The sequence below is a fragment of the Felis catus genome, chromosome X, assembly GCF_018350175.1.
Source record: "Felis catus isolate Fca126 chromosome X, F.catus_Fca126_mat1.0, whole genome shotgun sequence".
NCBI lineage: Eukaryota > Metazoa > Chordata > Mammalia > Carnivora > Felidae > Felis > Felis catus.
This window is the reverse complement of record NC_058386.1, coordinates 57,055,088-57,072,209: the sequence shown is the minus strand read 5'-3', so window position 1 is coordinate 57,072,209 and position 17,122 is coordinate 57,055,088. Positions and strand designations below refer to the sequence as shown.

The 17,122-nt window shown below is 35.4% G+C and overlaps 1 protein-coding gene and 1 non-coding gene across 8 annotated transcripts in view; one reads left to right on the top strand and one right to left on the bottom strand.

The window, feature by feature from the left end:
- The window catches only part of EDA (ectodysplasin A), a 443,987-nt gene that overhangs the window by 80,610 nt on the left and 346,255 nt on the right, over positions 1-17,122 (bottom strand). The gene's annotated exons all lie outside the window — the stretch shown is intronic.
- LOC111558843 lies at positions 2,160-2,221 on the top strand. The gene has a single exon (XR_002739969.1). It is a non-coding gene; the product is annotated as a U7 small nuclear RNA (small nuclear RNA).

The following is a 17,122-nucleotide window of genomic DNA, read 5'->3' as shown; positions in this document are numbered from 1 at the left end:
CAAAGTAATACTGAAAAGCAAGCCAAAGCTGGAGGCATCACAATTCCGGACTTCAAGCTGTATTACAAAGCTGTACTCATCAAGACACTATGGTACTGGCACAAAAACAGACACACAGAAGAATTGAACAGAATAGAGAACCCAGAAATGCTCCCAAAAATGTATGGCCAATGAATCTTTGACAAAGCAGGGAAAGACATCCAAGGGAAAAAAGACAGTCTTTTCAAAAAATGGTGCTGGGAAAACCAGACAGCAACATTCAAAACAATGAAACTGGACCACTTTCTTATACCATACACAAGAATAAATTAAAAATGGATGAAAGACCTAAATGCAAGACAGGAAACCATCAAAATCCTACAGGAGAAAACTGGCTGCAACCTCTTTGACCTCGACTGCAGCAACTTCTTACTAGACATGTTTTTGGAGGCAAGAGAAACAAAAGCAAACATGAACTTATTGTGACTTCATCAAGATAGAAAGCTTCTGCACAGTGAAGGAAAACAATCAACAAAACTAAAAGGCAGCCTACAGAATGGGAGACGATACTTGCAAATGATGTATCGGATAAAGGGTTAATATCCAAAATCTATAAAGAACTTATCAAACTCAATACCCAAAACCATAATCCAGTGAAGAAATAGGCAGAAGACATGAATACACACTTTTCCAAAGAAGACATCCAGATGGCTAACAGACACATGAAATGATGCTCAACATCATTCACCATCAGAGAAATACAAATCAGAACCACAATGAGATACACCAGCTCACACCTATCAGAATGGCTAAAATGAATAACTCAGGAAACAACAGATGTTGCTGAGGATGTGGAGAATGGGGAACACTTTTGCACTATTGGTGGGAATGCAAGCTGGTGCAGCCACTCTGGAATACAGTATGGAGGTTCCTCAAAATGTTAAAAATAGAACTACCCTATGACACAGCAATTGCATTACTAGGTATTTATCCAAATGATACAAAAATGTTGATTCGAAGGGGCACGTGCACCCTAATGTTTATAGCAGCACTATCAACAATAGCCAGATTATGGAGTCCAAATGTCCATCAATTGATGGATAAAGAAGATATGGAATAGATATATACAATGGAATATTACTTGGCAATCAAAAAGAATGAAATCGTGCCATTTGCAACAATGTATTATGCTAAGCAAAATAAGTCAATCAGAGAAAGACAAATATGATTTTACTCATATGTAGAATTTAAGAAACAAAACAGATGAACATAGGGGAAAGGAAGGAAAAATAAGAAAAACAAAGAGGCAGACAAACCATAAGAGACTCTTAAATAGAGCAAACTGAGTGTTGCTAGAGGGGAGGTGGGTGGGGATATGGGCTAAATGAGTGATGGGCATTAAGGAGGACACTTGTTAGGATGAGCACTGGGCATTATATATAAGTGATGAATCACTGGGCTCTACTTCTGAAACCAATACTACACTGTATGTTAAGTAACTTGAATTTAAACAAATAAATTTTTTAAAAATAACAAAACTATGAAGTTCAGTATTATGAGACACAGAAGATTTTAGAGCAAAGAAAACTACCAGAGACAGACAGTGACATCACAAAATGACAAAATGATGGATACACTAAGAAGACATAGCAATCCTAAATGTGTATGCACCAAACAGCAGAGCTTCAAAATACACTAAATCAAAATTGAATCAAAAAGACAGACAAATCCAAAATTAGAATTAGGGGCTTTAACACCCCATTCAGGGCAATTGATAGAGCTAATAGACAGAAAATCAGCAAACATAAAGAACAACTGAACACTACAATCACCCAAGAAAGTCTGATTTACGTTTATATAACACTCCCTCAATAATAGCAGAATATACTTTTTTTCCAAGCATCTATGAAACATTCACCATGAGAGTTAATTATATTTTGGGTCAAAAAACAAACTTCAACAAATTTAGAAACATCAAAAGAATGCAGAATGTGTTCTCAGAGTAAAAAGGAATCAGACTAGAAATCAGTAACACATAGAAAATAAGGAAAATCTACAAACAATTGAAAATTTCAAAAGCACACTTCAAACAACCTGTGAATCAGAGAAGTCTCAAAGGAAACAAAAAATACACAGAACTTAATGAAAATAAAAATACAACATATCAAAATTTATGGATGTAGTATTACAGCTCTTTTAGAATTTGTCTAGCAGGTTTTCCGGTTTTTACTGGAAGACCCCTCCACAAAAAAAAAAAAAAGAAAAAAAATTATGGATGCAACTAAAGCAGTGCTGACAGGGAAATTTATAGCACTAGAGGCTTACATTTAGAAAAGGGGAAAGGTCTCAAAGAAATAATTGAAATTTCTATTTCAGGAAACCAAAAACACAAAGCAAAATATAACCAAAATAATCGGGAGGAAGAAGTTAATACAGATAAGAGAAGAAATAAATGAAATTTAAAACAGGAAGACAGGGGCGCCTGGGTGGCGCAGTTGGTTAAGCGTCCGACTTCAGCCAGGTCACGATCTCGCAGTCCGTGAGTTCGAGCCCCGCGTCAGGCTCTGGGCTGATGGCTCAGAGCCTGGAGCCTGTTTCCGATTCTGTGTCTCCCTCTCTCTCTGACCCTCCCCCATTCATGCTCTGTCTCTCTCTGTCCCAAAAATAAATAAACGTTGAAAAAAAAAATTTAAAACAGGAAGACAAAAAGAAAATCAATGAAATAAAAATCTGGTTCTTTGGGGAAAAAATCAATAACATTGATAAACCTCTAACAAGACTGACAAAAGTCAAAAGTAGAATGGACAAAAATCACTAATATAAGGAATAAAACAGGGGAGGGATCACTATAGATCTTGTAGCCATTAAATGGATAAGTTTCCTGAAGTAGGCATACTTTTCCTTATTCCTCTTGCTACATAAAACAAAAGATCCTGCACATTAATATATAATAAAATAAACATAAGACTTGGAAAGGTGGAGAGAAGAAGACAGACAAACTGTTTAGAAAACTTGGAACCCAAGGAATGACAGAATGATAAATTTTCCAGGTTTTCTTTGTGATTCATATACCCCAGACGTGGAACTGAACATGCCAGCAGCCCTGAAATACCAACAGGATCAGAAAAAGAGAAACCTTAACAAAATCCTCTTTGACCTAAAGGCCCAGATAAGGAATGATCTGGCATGAGAGAAAGCTTTTAGACAATAACTTTTCTATTCCGGCAACACTGCAGAAAAACACCTGTGGCTCCATCCCAACCATTCCAGCAAAGGATGAATGGGAACCCTAAAATTCCACTCTCATGAAGTTATAACAAGGTGCCCCCATCCCCTGCTCATGTGGGGTCAGAGAAAGTGAAATAAGGATCTGGGACGTTCATCCCCATGAGTAAGTAACTAGACTACCCCACTTGCAATGTCAGAAGAGACTGACACATATGGTAAGTTGGAACTCCCACCCTTACCCAACAATAATGAGGAATCTCTTCTCCCTCAGATGTCAAAGAAGACCAAGTGTGGAACCTGCATTTCAAGCTCTACCTGGAAACAATGAGGTGGACAACCCCTCTACCACCTGACAGAGCAGTGTCACAAAAATACATTTAAAGCAGAAGGTTTAAATAAGATCCAGAGCCTTAAAACAAAATGTAAAATGTTGAGGGTTTGATAAAAAAAAACCATTTGTCATACCAAGAGCCAAGAATATCTCAAACTGAATGAAAAAAGATAATACATAAAAACCTACAGTGAGATAATAGAGATGACAGGATTCTATGACTAAGATTTTTAAAGTAGCTATCACAAGAATGCTTCAATGAGTAATTATGAACACTCTTGAAATAGGTAAAAAAAAAAAAAATTAAAGCCTCACATAGAAATAGAAAGTCTTGGCAAAGAAATGGAAGATATAAAGAGGAAACAAATGGAAATATTAGAATTGAAAAATAACTGAAATGAAAAGCTTAGCTCATGGGATCAATAACAGTCACATGAAGTTAAACTTCTAAAACCAAAGACAAAAAGAAAACCTTCTTAGCTAGAGAAAAGTGAAACTTTACCTTTTAGAGAAAAAACAACTCAAATGGCAGTGAATTTCTTGTAAGAAGCCAGGAAGAACAGAAGGAAGCAGCACATTTTTCAAGTGCTGAAAGAAAAGAACTTTCAAACACTGAATCCTATACCCAGTGAAAATATTATTCAGGAATTAAAGGGAAATCAAGACATCTCAGATGAAGGCAAACTAACAAAATTTGTGACCAGCAGACCTAACCTAAAATAATGGCTACAGGAAGTTCTGAAAGAGAAAGGAAATGATAAAGGAAGGAATCTTGGACTATCAGGAAGAAAGAACAAAAGAAGAGCAAAAATAAGGTAAATACAATAGACTTTCTTCTCTTGACTCTTGACTTGAACTTGACTTGACTCTTGAACAAAAGAAGAGCAAAAATAAGGTAAATACAATAGACTTTCTTCTCTTGACTCTCTCTGAGTTGCGTGTGACAATTAAATCAAGTTATAACAGTCTTTCTTATGTGTTTCACAATATATGTGTAGTAATATTTAAGACAATTATATCATAAATGGAGGAAGGGGAGAGTAAAGGGACTTAAAGACAGGTAAGTTTTCTACAGTTTACTCGAAGTGGTAAAATGTCAATACCAGTAAACTGGTAAGTTATGTATACACAATGTAATACCAAGAGCGACCACTAAGCAACACAAAGAGATACATTCAAAAGCACTACTAAAACAAAATTCTGCAAATGGTTCAAGTAACTCACAGGAAAGCAGGAAAAGAAAAGAAACAAAACAGAGAATAAAAAAAATGGAAAAAAATTTGGCAGATTAAAGCCCTAATCTATCAGTAATTAGCTCAAATGTAAATGGTCTAAATAGCATTTCTTCTTTCTGATCAGTATGCAAAGCACTTCCAGTACTATGTTCAGTAAGAATGATGACAACATATACTCCTGCATTGTTTCAATCTTAGGAAGAAAGCATTCAGTTTTTTACTGTAAAGTATGATCTTGGCTGTAGTGTGTGTGTATATATATATAGTGTATATGTATATATGTATACACTATGTATACATAGTGTATATATGTATATATGTATGTATATATACATATACATAGTGTATGAGGCAGTTCCTCTCTATTCCTAGTTTGTTGAGGGTTTGAATCATGAATGGGTGTTGGATTCTGTCAAGAGCTTTTTCAGCATTAATTGATATGATCATATAATTTTCCTCCTCTAGCCTATTGATATGTGAGGCTGAATTTATTAATTTCTTGCATAAAGCCTGGAATAAATCCCACTTAGTCATGATATATAATTGTTTTATATATTTTGGCATATGATTCGCTAGTATTTTGTTGAGGATTTTTACATTTAATTTGATGAGAGATATTGGCCCCTAGTTTTCCTTTTTAGTGCTGTTTTGTCTGATTTTGGTATCAGGGTATAGTGCTCTCATAAAATAATAGGGAAGTGTTCCCTCACTTTCTACTTTCTGGAACAGATTGTGTAAAATTGGTTCTAGTTCTTAAAATATTTGGTAGAGTTATTCAGTGAAACCATCTGGGCTTGGAGATTCCTTTTTAGGGAGATTTTAATAACATGTGAGCTCTATATATGTTGTAACTTGATTTGACACTTCCTCTTAGACCCATGGATTATTCTGAGGCATGTTATTTAATTTCTAAGTGATTAGAGATTTTCCTGTTGTGTTTCTCTTATTAATCCCATGATTATCAGAGAACATACTCTATTATTACAATTCTCACATTTGATGAGGTTTGTTATACAGCCCAGGATATGTTTTACCTTGATAAATGTTCCATGGTGCTTAAAAGAAATGTTTAGTTTGGTGTTGTTGGGAGTAGTGTTCTATATATATTAATTAGATTTCGTGGGTTCATTGTGTTGTTCAGTTCTTCTCTATCTTTGTTAGTTTTCTGTCCAGTAGTTCTATCAATTGTTTCAAGTTGTTGAAGTCCGAATTATATTTGTGGATTTACCTATTTCTGTTTTGTTTCATGTATTTTGAGGCTTTGCTGTTTGGTGTGTACACATTTAGGATGTTGCATTATCCTGATGGATTGATCATTTTATTATATTATCCCCTTTTTTCTCTAGTCATTTTCTTTGCTTGGAATTACATTTTATCTTATATTCATATAACAGCTCCTGCTTTTTTCCATTAATTTTTGCATGATATATCTTTTTCCATTCTTACTTTCAATGTATGTATTTGGTTGTATTCAAAATGAATTTTTTGTAGACAACATGTAGTTGCGTGATATTTTATCACCCATTCTACTAATCTCTGTCTTTTAATTGGTATATTTAGATCATTTACATTTAATGTAATTATTGATCTGTTAGCACTTACATCTGCCATTTTATATTTTGTTTCCTGTTTGTTTCCCTCGTTTAATTCCTTTTTTCTCTTTCCTACCTTCTTGTGGGCCATTTGAAAATCTTCTAAGGATTGCATCTTTATTTATAATGTTTTTGAGTATTCCACTCAGTATAGTTTTCTTAGTGGTTGCTCTAGGTGTTATGATACATACATAACTTATTACGGTCTACTGCTATTGATGATTTAGTACTTCAAATACAGCACAGGAGCCTTCCTCTCATTTAGGTCCATCTATACTCTGCATTTTATTTCTTTTGTTAAGAGCTCTAAGGAGATGCAATTCACACATACCATTCATCCATTAACATGTACAATTCAATGGTTTTTAGAGATGTGGAAACCTCACCACAATTCATTTTAGAACATTTTCATCATCCCCAAAAGAAACCACATACCCCTTAGCAGTCACTCTTCATTTCTGTCCATCTCCCTCCACCCCAAGGATTTACTTTCTGTCTCTATGGATTTGGCTATTCTGGGCATTTCATATAAATGGAATCATAGAATATGTTATTGCCTTCTTTCACTTAGCATAATGTTTTCAAGATTCATCCATGTCATACCACACATCAATATTATTGCCAAATAGTGTTCCATTGTATGAATATACCACATTTTATTTATCCATCCACCAGTTGATGGATATTTGGGCTGTTTCCAGTTTTCGGCTATTATAAATAATGGTGCTATGAACATTTATGTACAAGAATTTGAATATCTGTTTCAATTATTTGATTATACTTGGGAATGTGTATTGGGTCATATGGTAATGGATCATATATTTGGCATTTTGAGGAACTGCCAGACTGTTTTTTCCAAAAGAGTTAGTTGCATCATTTTACATTCCCACCAGCAGTTTATGATAGTTCCAATTTCTCCATGTCCTTGCCAACTCTTGTTATATTATCTTTTTATTATAGCCACCCTAGTGGGAACGAAGTTTTATCTCACTATTGTTCTGAGTTACATTTCCCTAATGGCTAATGATGTTGAGAATCCTCCCCACTTTTTCAATATATATGTCTTAACTGCCTTAAGCATTTCCTTTACATACATTGGACCACATCAGATGGTGTTATAATTTTTGCTTCAACCATCAGAAATGATGTAAGAAACTCATGACAACTAGCATAGTCTATTGTATTTACCCCTATTTTCACCACTAAGGTGTATTTCTTTCTTTTCTGAAGTTCTGAGCCTTATTCTGTTATCATTTCTGTTTATAGAACTTCTTTTAGCCAATGTTTAAGTGTAGTTTTGCTATCAAAAAAAGATACTCTTATTCCTCTAAAAATTCCTTTAGGAGCACCTGTGGCTCAGTTGGTTGAGTGCCCAACTCCGGCTCAGATCATGATCTTGTGGTTTGTGAGTTTGAGCCCTGCATCGGGCTCTGTGCTGACAACTCAGAGCCTAGAGCCTGCTTTGGATTCTGTGTGTGTCTCTCTCTCTTTCTGCCCTCCTCTGCTCATGCTCTCTCTCTCTCTCAAAAATAAATAAACATTTAAAAAATTCCTTTATTTCCCCTTAATTCCCAAAGGGGTTTTTCTTGATGTAGATCTGTGGTTGACAGTTTTCTTTCAGCATTTGAAAAATGTACCATTTCCTTCTGGTCTCTCTGCTTTTAAATACGAAATGTGTTGTTAGTCTAACTGGTGTTCCCTTAGAAGTAATGCATCATTTTTTCCTGGCTGATCTCAAAATTTTAAAAATATCTTTAGTTTTCATAAGTTTCATTATGATGTGTCTTAGCATGGATTTGTTTGGGTTTATTATATTTGGGTTTCACTTATCGCTTTGAATATGTATTTTGCCAAATTTAAGGTTTTCAGAGTTTCTTACATTTAAAATTTCTTTAAAATTTAATTGTGATTAAAATACACATAAAATTTACCATCTTAACTATTTTCAAGTGTAAGTTCAGTAGTGTTAATTATCTCCACATTGTTGTACACTCAGTCTCCAAAGCTCTTTTAACCTTGCAAAACTAAAACTCTACGTCCATGAAACAATGCTTCATTCCCCTCTACCTTCCACCCCTAGCAGTAATCATCTTATTCTTTCTAATGTATTTGACTACTCTGGGTACCTCATATAAGTGGAATCATATAGTATTTGTCTTTTTGTGACTGGCTTATTTCACTTAGTATAATATCCTTAAGATTTATCCATGTTTTAGCATGTCAGAATTTCTATCCTTTTTAAGTCAGCCATTATTTCTTCAAGTACTTCTTTTTCTCTCCTTTCCTTTTGGACACTGATGATATGAATACTGGATCTTTTGTTGTCGTCCCAGATTCTCTGAGGCTTTGTTCATTTTTTCTAGTCTAGTTTCTCTTTGCTGTTCAGGCTGAGTAAATTCTACTGCTCTGACCTAAAGTTCACTGATTCTATCTTCTGTTATTGAGCCCATTCTACTATTGAGCCCATTCACTGAGTTTAAGTTATTGTATTTTTTGTCCTATAATTTTGATTTGCTTCTTTTAAAAAATAATTTCTATTTCTTTGCTGAGATTTTGTATGTTGTTTCCAAAAAATTTGTAATTACTTGTTGGATCATTTTTATTATTAAATTTTTTTTCAACGTTTATTTATTTTTGGGACAGAGAGAGACAGAGCATGAACGGGGGAGGGGCAGAGAGAGAGGGAGACACAGAATCGGAAACAGGCTCCAGGCTCTGAGCCATCAGCCCAGAGCCGGACGCGGGGCTCGAACTCACGGACCGCGAGATCGTGACCTGGCTGAAGTCGGACACTTAACCGACTGCGCCACCCAGGCGCCCCAGGATCATTTTTATTATTGATGCTTTATAATCCTTGTCAGATAAAATCTGATTCAACTGAGTGTTGGTGTCTGTTCTCACTCACGAGTTATATATTTCTTTAAACTGGAGGTTTTTGGACACTGTCTTACTAGACTTAAGATTACATTTTTAAAGGAGGGAGTCCTTGTGGTGAGGTATAATGTAAGGGTTGAGTATGTGTGTATGTTCCTGCTGCATCTCACTGATGTGACCCTGACAAAAATGGGGCACTGACTCTTACTTCCTAGTTGCAAATGGGGAATGGAAGTTCAGCTACCCCTCTGGCTCTGCTGGCACTATCCCAGTGAAAGTGGGGCATTGATCTGTAAAGCTTCTGTTATCTTTTTTTCTGGCTTTTGTTATCTTTGAATGGAAGTATAAGCTCAGCTCCCTGTGAGCCCTGCTGACTGACACCAGGGGAAAGGAAAGAAAAGTACCAACTAGCTCTACCTTTTACCACCTTGTTAATTTAAGACTGGATGCTGACTGGGGGTAAAGGTTCAGCTCTCCATTGGACCCCATTGAAATGGGGGTGGGATGGGGATAGGGGTGCTGACTAGCTCTCATTTGTATTGCCCTTTTCAGTCTCATTGCTGTCAGATGGATGTGCAAGTGCAGATTCCCACTGGGCATCCCTGACACCAGGGTTGGGGGAAAAGTGGAATGCTTACTAGCCTTGATATGCATCCCTTTGTTCAGTCTTTTTGATGTGGAGGTGGTGGAAGCTCAGCCTCCTCATTGGGCCTCAGTGACATGGAGATGGTGATGAAGTCCAGTGGTGACTAGCTTTACTTTGCACCAAGTTGTTAACTCTTTTTGCTTCTGGGTGTGAGTGAGGCAGCTTAGCTTGCCAGTGGACTGGGCTGACAATACTCTGGAAGGAGAATAGGAGTACCATTGCTTCTGCCGAATAGGGGATTAGAAAGACTGCCTGTCCAGTTCTGCCAACACCACCTCAGCAGTGGGAATAGCAGCATGATGCCTGCTTATTTGTGTGGAAGGAGTGGAGTGAAATATTACTTCCTACTAGGCTCCATTGAAACTGGGGGACAGTGGGGAGGGCATGATTTTTTTTTTTCTGTTGTTGTTTGGCTAGAATAGAACAGGTATTGCCAAAAGGTTTTCCATTGTTAGGCAACCCTTTCCTCCTTTCTTTTAGATATGGGTATCAGGCTTTTCTTAGAGATGTTTTGTCCGTGTCTGTTGGCACTTATGGATTGGAGGCTTCTGTAGTGACCTGTCTGGGATATATAGGAGGCAAAGAGGAAATCCAGGGAGTGTACCACTGTATTGTTCCTCAAGTTCTGAGGCAGTCTGCTTGTTCTTTCCACTTTTCAGAGTTTTGTTTGTCGTGTTATATCCAGGGGATTTTAGTGCAAGAGGGAGGAGCTAGAAGGAAATTGCTTGATCTTGGAAGAAACATAAGTCCTTCTATTTTCTTTTTAAGAAAAAAAATCAGCAAAGCACACAACACCCTCAAAAATTGATTTTTTTTGACATCTAAGGGGATTTCTGAACAGTAGTAATGATTTAAGGAATAAACCATAGTGAAAGAATGTCTAGGAAAACGTTAAGAGATGGAGATTTACTAGGTTTATGAAAAGCACTGTAAAATACCTTTCCTAATTTCAGTGGAAATTTGTGGAATATTAAGTGATCACTCTTGGTGTGGCCCAAGTTCTCTTCCTATACAATGCTCCTTTGTGGGTTTCTAAAGGTTTTGTTTCTTGGGGGAAAGATGTAAGTGGCAGGGAAACTTTGGCTCCTTCTGTATAAAACAAGATTTGACATTCACAGTTACTGTTAAGTAAAGGTAAGACTGGTGAAAGTAGGTTATTCTGGAGGGTTGTAATAGCTGCTTTAAGCCTCAAAAGCAATAACAGGAAAATTTCCCCATACACACATTCTCAACTCAAAGTAATAGTAAGTTTTACTTGTTGGGATTCTTGGTATAAAGTATATAATTTCAAATTCAACATTTCAGAAAAGGCCGTTATCTTTACTTTACAACCCCTGTCTTACATGCTATTTTCTGGTCCTTAAACTCTCCTTTACCCCTCAAATCAGTATGCTTCAGGTGTTGCTGCATTACTAGTACCAGACTGATTATAGCACTGAATATCACAAGGAAAAAGCAAGTGTTTGACCATGCTAAGTCACTAGGAAGCAGCATACTTCAAAGAACTTTTGAATCAAAAATACCTTGGATTGATTATTGAATATGCCACTAACCAGTTGTGTGGCTTCGGGTAAATTACTTAATGTTTGAGCCACAGTTTGCTCATCTGTAAAATGAGAACAATAATGTTGACTTTATAAGATTATTATGAGAATTCAATGACATAAAGTACATAAAGTAAGGGCCCATATTTTGTGCTCAACAACTCCAAAAAAGCTTCTAAAGAAGATGACTAGCCTCTGACAATTATGTCTGTATTCATGTGATATTTCTCCCACTTGACCATGTAATTAATGACTATTTCCTGCTTCTCCCATACCTTAAATCCAATCTCTGTACTTATGCATGTTACAGCTTATGGGACAAAGAGCCCATCATTCATTTGGAAAAGAAAAAGATTGATATGCTCATTTTTTCTGATATTTATAATTAGTTAGCCCATCCCTAAAAAGAACGGGCTTCTTCAGAATAGAAGCCCAAGATGCTCAAAAAAAGGAAAAAACAACATTAAAAAAATTTCTGCCATGCAACATAAATATTTCTTGATCAATTCTCTTATATTTTATAGTCCAGGTTGGTTTCCACAGTACAAGATTGATTTTTGGTGTACAAATGGGGAAACTGAACCTAAATGTTGAGTTTTAATGGTGTATTAATGATACTGCATACCAAGGTCCTATCCCACCAACCTAAAAGGATCTAGTGATAAATAGAGATGAGCATCACCAAGACAGTAGTTTGGGGGTGGGTCTAGGTTTTGTGGCTTTACTAAGATTCTAAACTTTCATTCAAAAATTCACTTTCTTCTGACGTATGGAAGTGTTGAATCACTATATTGTACACCTGAAACTAATATCACACTGTAAGTTAACAAACTGGAATTTAAATGAAAACATACAAAAAAGCCACTTTTAGATTATTCCACCTAGAGACACTAAAGCAAGTTGGTGCCCTGCAACCCCAGTGGAATGCTTATGGCTAGAAAAAGTTTCTATCCAAAAAAAAAAAAAAAAAAAACAAACCCAGTGTGTCCAAGACTCAGGCAAGAGCAGGTCAACATGAATACTTTAGGGTTAAGATTAGGTCTGGAAGCATCAAAAGGCAAAATGAACACCTGCCAAGAGGGGCAAACTAAGACAACGAACACTTTATTTTTGTTCTTTTTTTTTTAACCACTTGTACCCTCTGCTCAAATTACATCACATTTCTGAGGTTGATGTTATGTTTGTATGTAAAATGAGAATAACCTTCATTTAATGTGCAGGGATAATGCGAGGATTAGAATGCCTAGCACAATGCCCAGAACCTAGTAGGAATACAATAGATGAAAGCTAATTTTAGAATTGAGCCTGAGGTCTGTATCACAGCACGTGGCTTATTTAGTCCATAATAAATGAACTAGATATGTTAAATAGTTTTATTAAATAATTTCAAATCTGCCTAAAATGAACATAATTCATGGCTGAAAGAATCCTAGAGGTCATCTAAGGTTTTTGATTTAAATGTGTAAATGTTTTGTTCTGGCAGAAATTTGATCTCATGTGGTCATCAGCTCAAATTCTTTTGCTGAGGTATTCTGTAACTAAGTTATTCAGAAAAAACATGTGTCATTAGAGCCAAACAGCTAACATCATAGTTAAGTGTAAAAGAATATTTTTATAGTAGGCAAAATCTAATCAATTAAGACCAGGTATATTGGTTATATGTTAAAGCACAGATATATCAATATGACTATAATCTCACTCCATGTCTGCAAACTGAAAGATAGGAAGAAATAGTCCTTACAAAAGGGTGAGAGAGAGGAAATAACTGACTTCTTGTTTCCTAGTTTAGACCACTCAGTTCTGTAAGGAAAGTAATGTAGCAAAGGTAGACTACCATTGTCAAAGAAGCTATGGAGATCAGACAGCACAGACATTTGAGTTGTGACCAAATATCAGATCACAAGGGGAGTAGAAAACATACCTTGGATTTTACTTTTATTTTTCTGGATTTTCTAAGCTACGGACACCTGAAATCATAGAAAAATCAGAGCCACTTGAGTTGTGACTGAACGTAAATCACATGGGGAGTGGAAAACATACCCTGGATCTTTCTTTTCTAAGTTAAAACAGAAGCAATAAAAACAATGAAGAACACAAGGAATGAAAGAAAAAATAGAGTGGACTTCATCAATATTAAAAACTTGTGTGCTACAAATGATACCAATGAGAAAGTAAAAAGACTACCCACAGAATGGGAGAAAATATTTACAAATCATATATCTTATGAGAATTAAATCTACAATATATATAGAACTCAATAAAAAATAATCCACTTGGAAAATGGGCAAAAGATCTGAATAGACATTTCTCCAAATGTGATATGCAAATAGCTAATAAGTACATGAAAAGATGCTCAACATCATTAGTCATCACAGAAATATAAAGCAAAACAACAGTGAGAGACCACTTCACACCCACTAGATGGCTATAATAAAAAAAACAGATAGTAATAAGTGTTGGTGAGAATGTGGAGAAATTGGAATCCTCATACACTACTAGTGGGATTGTAAAATGGTACAGCTACTTTGGAAAACATTTCTGGAAGTTCCTCAAAAGGTAGAACAGAGAGTTACTATTTGACCCTGAAATTCTACTCCTGGGTATATACTTAAGAGAGATAAAAATATATTTTCATTAAAATGTGTACATGGAAGTTCACAGCAGTATTACTCATAATAGCCCAAAGTGGAAACAACTCAAGTGTCCATCAACTGATGAATGGATAAAATATGGTATATCCCTAAAATATTATTCATCCCTAAAAAGAATGAAGTACTGATACATACTTCAACATATATGAACCTTGACAACATAATGTATGTTGTCAACAAATATTGTATGATTCTATTTATATGAGGTACTTAGAATAGGCAAAGTCACAGAGACAGAAAATAGAAGAGCAGTTACCAGGAGCTGGTGGGAGTGGGAAAAGGGGAGTTATAGTTTAATGGATGGAGAGTTTGTTTCTCTTTGGGAGGATGAAGAAATTTTGGAAATGCAAAGTAGTGATGGTTGCAAAACATTGTGAATGTACTTCATGTCACTGAATTGTATCCTTGAAAATGGTTAAATGGTAAATTTTATGTTATATATATTTTATCATGATAAAAAAAAGAACGAAGTATTGATACATGCTACAAAATGGAGGAACTTTGAGAATCTTATGCTAAGAGAAAGAAGTCAGACACAAAAGAGTATATATTATATGAGTTCATTAACATGAAAGGTCCAGAATAGGGACATCTACTGGGACAGAAAATGCATTAGTGGTTGCCTAGGGCTGGGGGAGGGAACGGAGAAGTTAGGAGATGATAGCTAAAGAGTTTCCTTTTGAAGTAAGGAAAATGTTCTAAAACTGATGTTGTTGGTTGTACAACTCTGTGAACAGTCTAATAACTACTGAGTTGTACGTGTTAAATGGGTGAAGTGTATGCTATGTGAATGATATCTCAATAAATCTGTTTTAAAACAATAATGAGGATTATAACAGTGAATAATTAGTGAGCAATGTATTACTGAGGTGCTTTGGAATTTTGCTGTATGTATACTATTTAATATAATATTTATATTTCTATGTGTAGCTATTTTAATAAAACATTGATTTTAATTTTTAAAACAAGAGAGAAGTGAGCTAATATCATTTTCTCAAATAAATTACATCTGTCTAAAGGCTGGCTGGCATTTTTACTATACTGACAAAGGCCAAAGTACTTTGTGGCTACATCTGCAAACTACAAAGGAAGCTAACAGGAAATGAATTTTTTCCCTGAATGTTGGAAGTGCAAATGTAATCACATCTGAAGAACCTCATATTTATACGGTGTTTAATTTACAAAGCACTTTCTGATGTATTTATCCTGTTAATATCCTTGTGAGGTGATCAGGATAACTGTTAAGCCATCTACCTCCCATTCCCAAGAAATTAAACAGACGTTTGATTCACCTAAATCCCACAGTTAGTTAGTAGTTGGACTAGATCTGAATTCTAAATCTATTTTCTGCCAACTATTCTGTTTAATCTGTTATTCTGTTCAAAAAATTAAATCACACAGTGCTCCATAAAAAGGATACATTTCTACATAGGAAAAGCAAACAAAAATATAAAAAATAATTAAATAAGCCATTAATATATAAAACTCTCATATGTTGTCCATTTGTTTCTAATTCCCATTTATCTTTTTGTGACCTCTGGACAAGTTTAGTATGTTATTTGCATTTGCAGCCTTAAAAAAAAGGCATGAATAGCATAAGATAAACCCAGACAAGGTTTAGGGCAAATGGGTTCTAGGTAATAATATTGTTGATAAGTATTTTCTGGATACGTGCATTATATTACTTTAGAATTAGATCTTGACATGGTCTATTACTTCAAGGAACTGTCAATCTTACAGGAGGAGGAGGAGGAGGTAAGACACAAAAACAATATGTGACCAATAAAGAAACAAACTGGAATTGAAGAGAGTTAGGATAGAAGAAAAATGATAATGGACTTGAGGGTAGATAGGATGGCTTTGAACAATGACTTAAAAAGAGTTTCAGAAAAGCCTTGGTTGGAGTGCCTTTTTCACGTCAGTCATTCCTCTGTAAAAGGGAGAGGAAAGAGATCCTAATCAGAATAGCAGTAAGAGTGCAGTTTGTATTTATTTTTCTCATGCAGGTCTCAACCTGAGATCATATAGAATGCGAAAAATGAGATCATATACAATATGATATTAAAGTCCATTGTTATGTTTTTAAGAATATAATTGTTGAGTGAATTTGCTTCACTGGACAGACAACAAGGAAAAATATCAAATTATTTGGTGTTTGTTCCAAGAAATGCATCCAGAATCTTTGACCTTATCAATCAGTAATGTGAACAAAGAAAATAGCTTCTATAATCTCTATGGCACTTGAAAAAAAAAAAGAAGCTATTCCTCTATTAATGATTTTCATATAGAGCCTCAGGCAATATGGAAAGAACATTTTCAAGACCTGGCACATAATCCAAATCTGACCTTTGTATTCTTTTTTCCCTTTACAGCTATCTCCATTAAACTGTTTCCTAAGAATACAGAGGAAGCTATGACTGAAGACAAATGGATGCACCTTGTTTTCTTCAGATTGTTACACTCCCACCAGAAGCCTGCTTAATACCCAGTGGGAGAAATTATCAGGTACTTTGTTGGAGACCAATAGGTTGAAACAGTGATTCTTAGTTCTGGTTTTATAATAACCCATTGGCTCTCTGATTTCTTCCAGGGATATTGGGAAATTCTTGGAAAATTAATTTCAGCTCACTTTGGATTTTACTATAAATATAGGCCAAATGGCATTTCTTTTGGGGAGGAGAAGAATCTTGGCCAGGGAAAGAAATCCAAATCCAGCTAACATTAGAGTATTCCCACTCCAGAAGTGGCACAAAAGCAAGCTATGACTTTCCATTACTTCTCTGGTCACAGAGAATGTGAGAAAGGAGATAGATAACTTTGATGTTCAGGTTCTAAAACCTTAAAAGTACACACACCTAGAAAACTACTTAATTGTTAATGGTGGCTAGGTCTGGAAACTAAGGTTGTGATGTTACTTTCCTTGTGTTAAATCAAATTTCTCTCATGTTTAACTTTGTTTTAGAAGGGACATGCATTGCTTTCATATTTATTAAAACTTTCAGTTGAGATTTTAGAAGCCAAAAATGAAATAAATTAGAATTA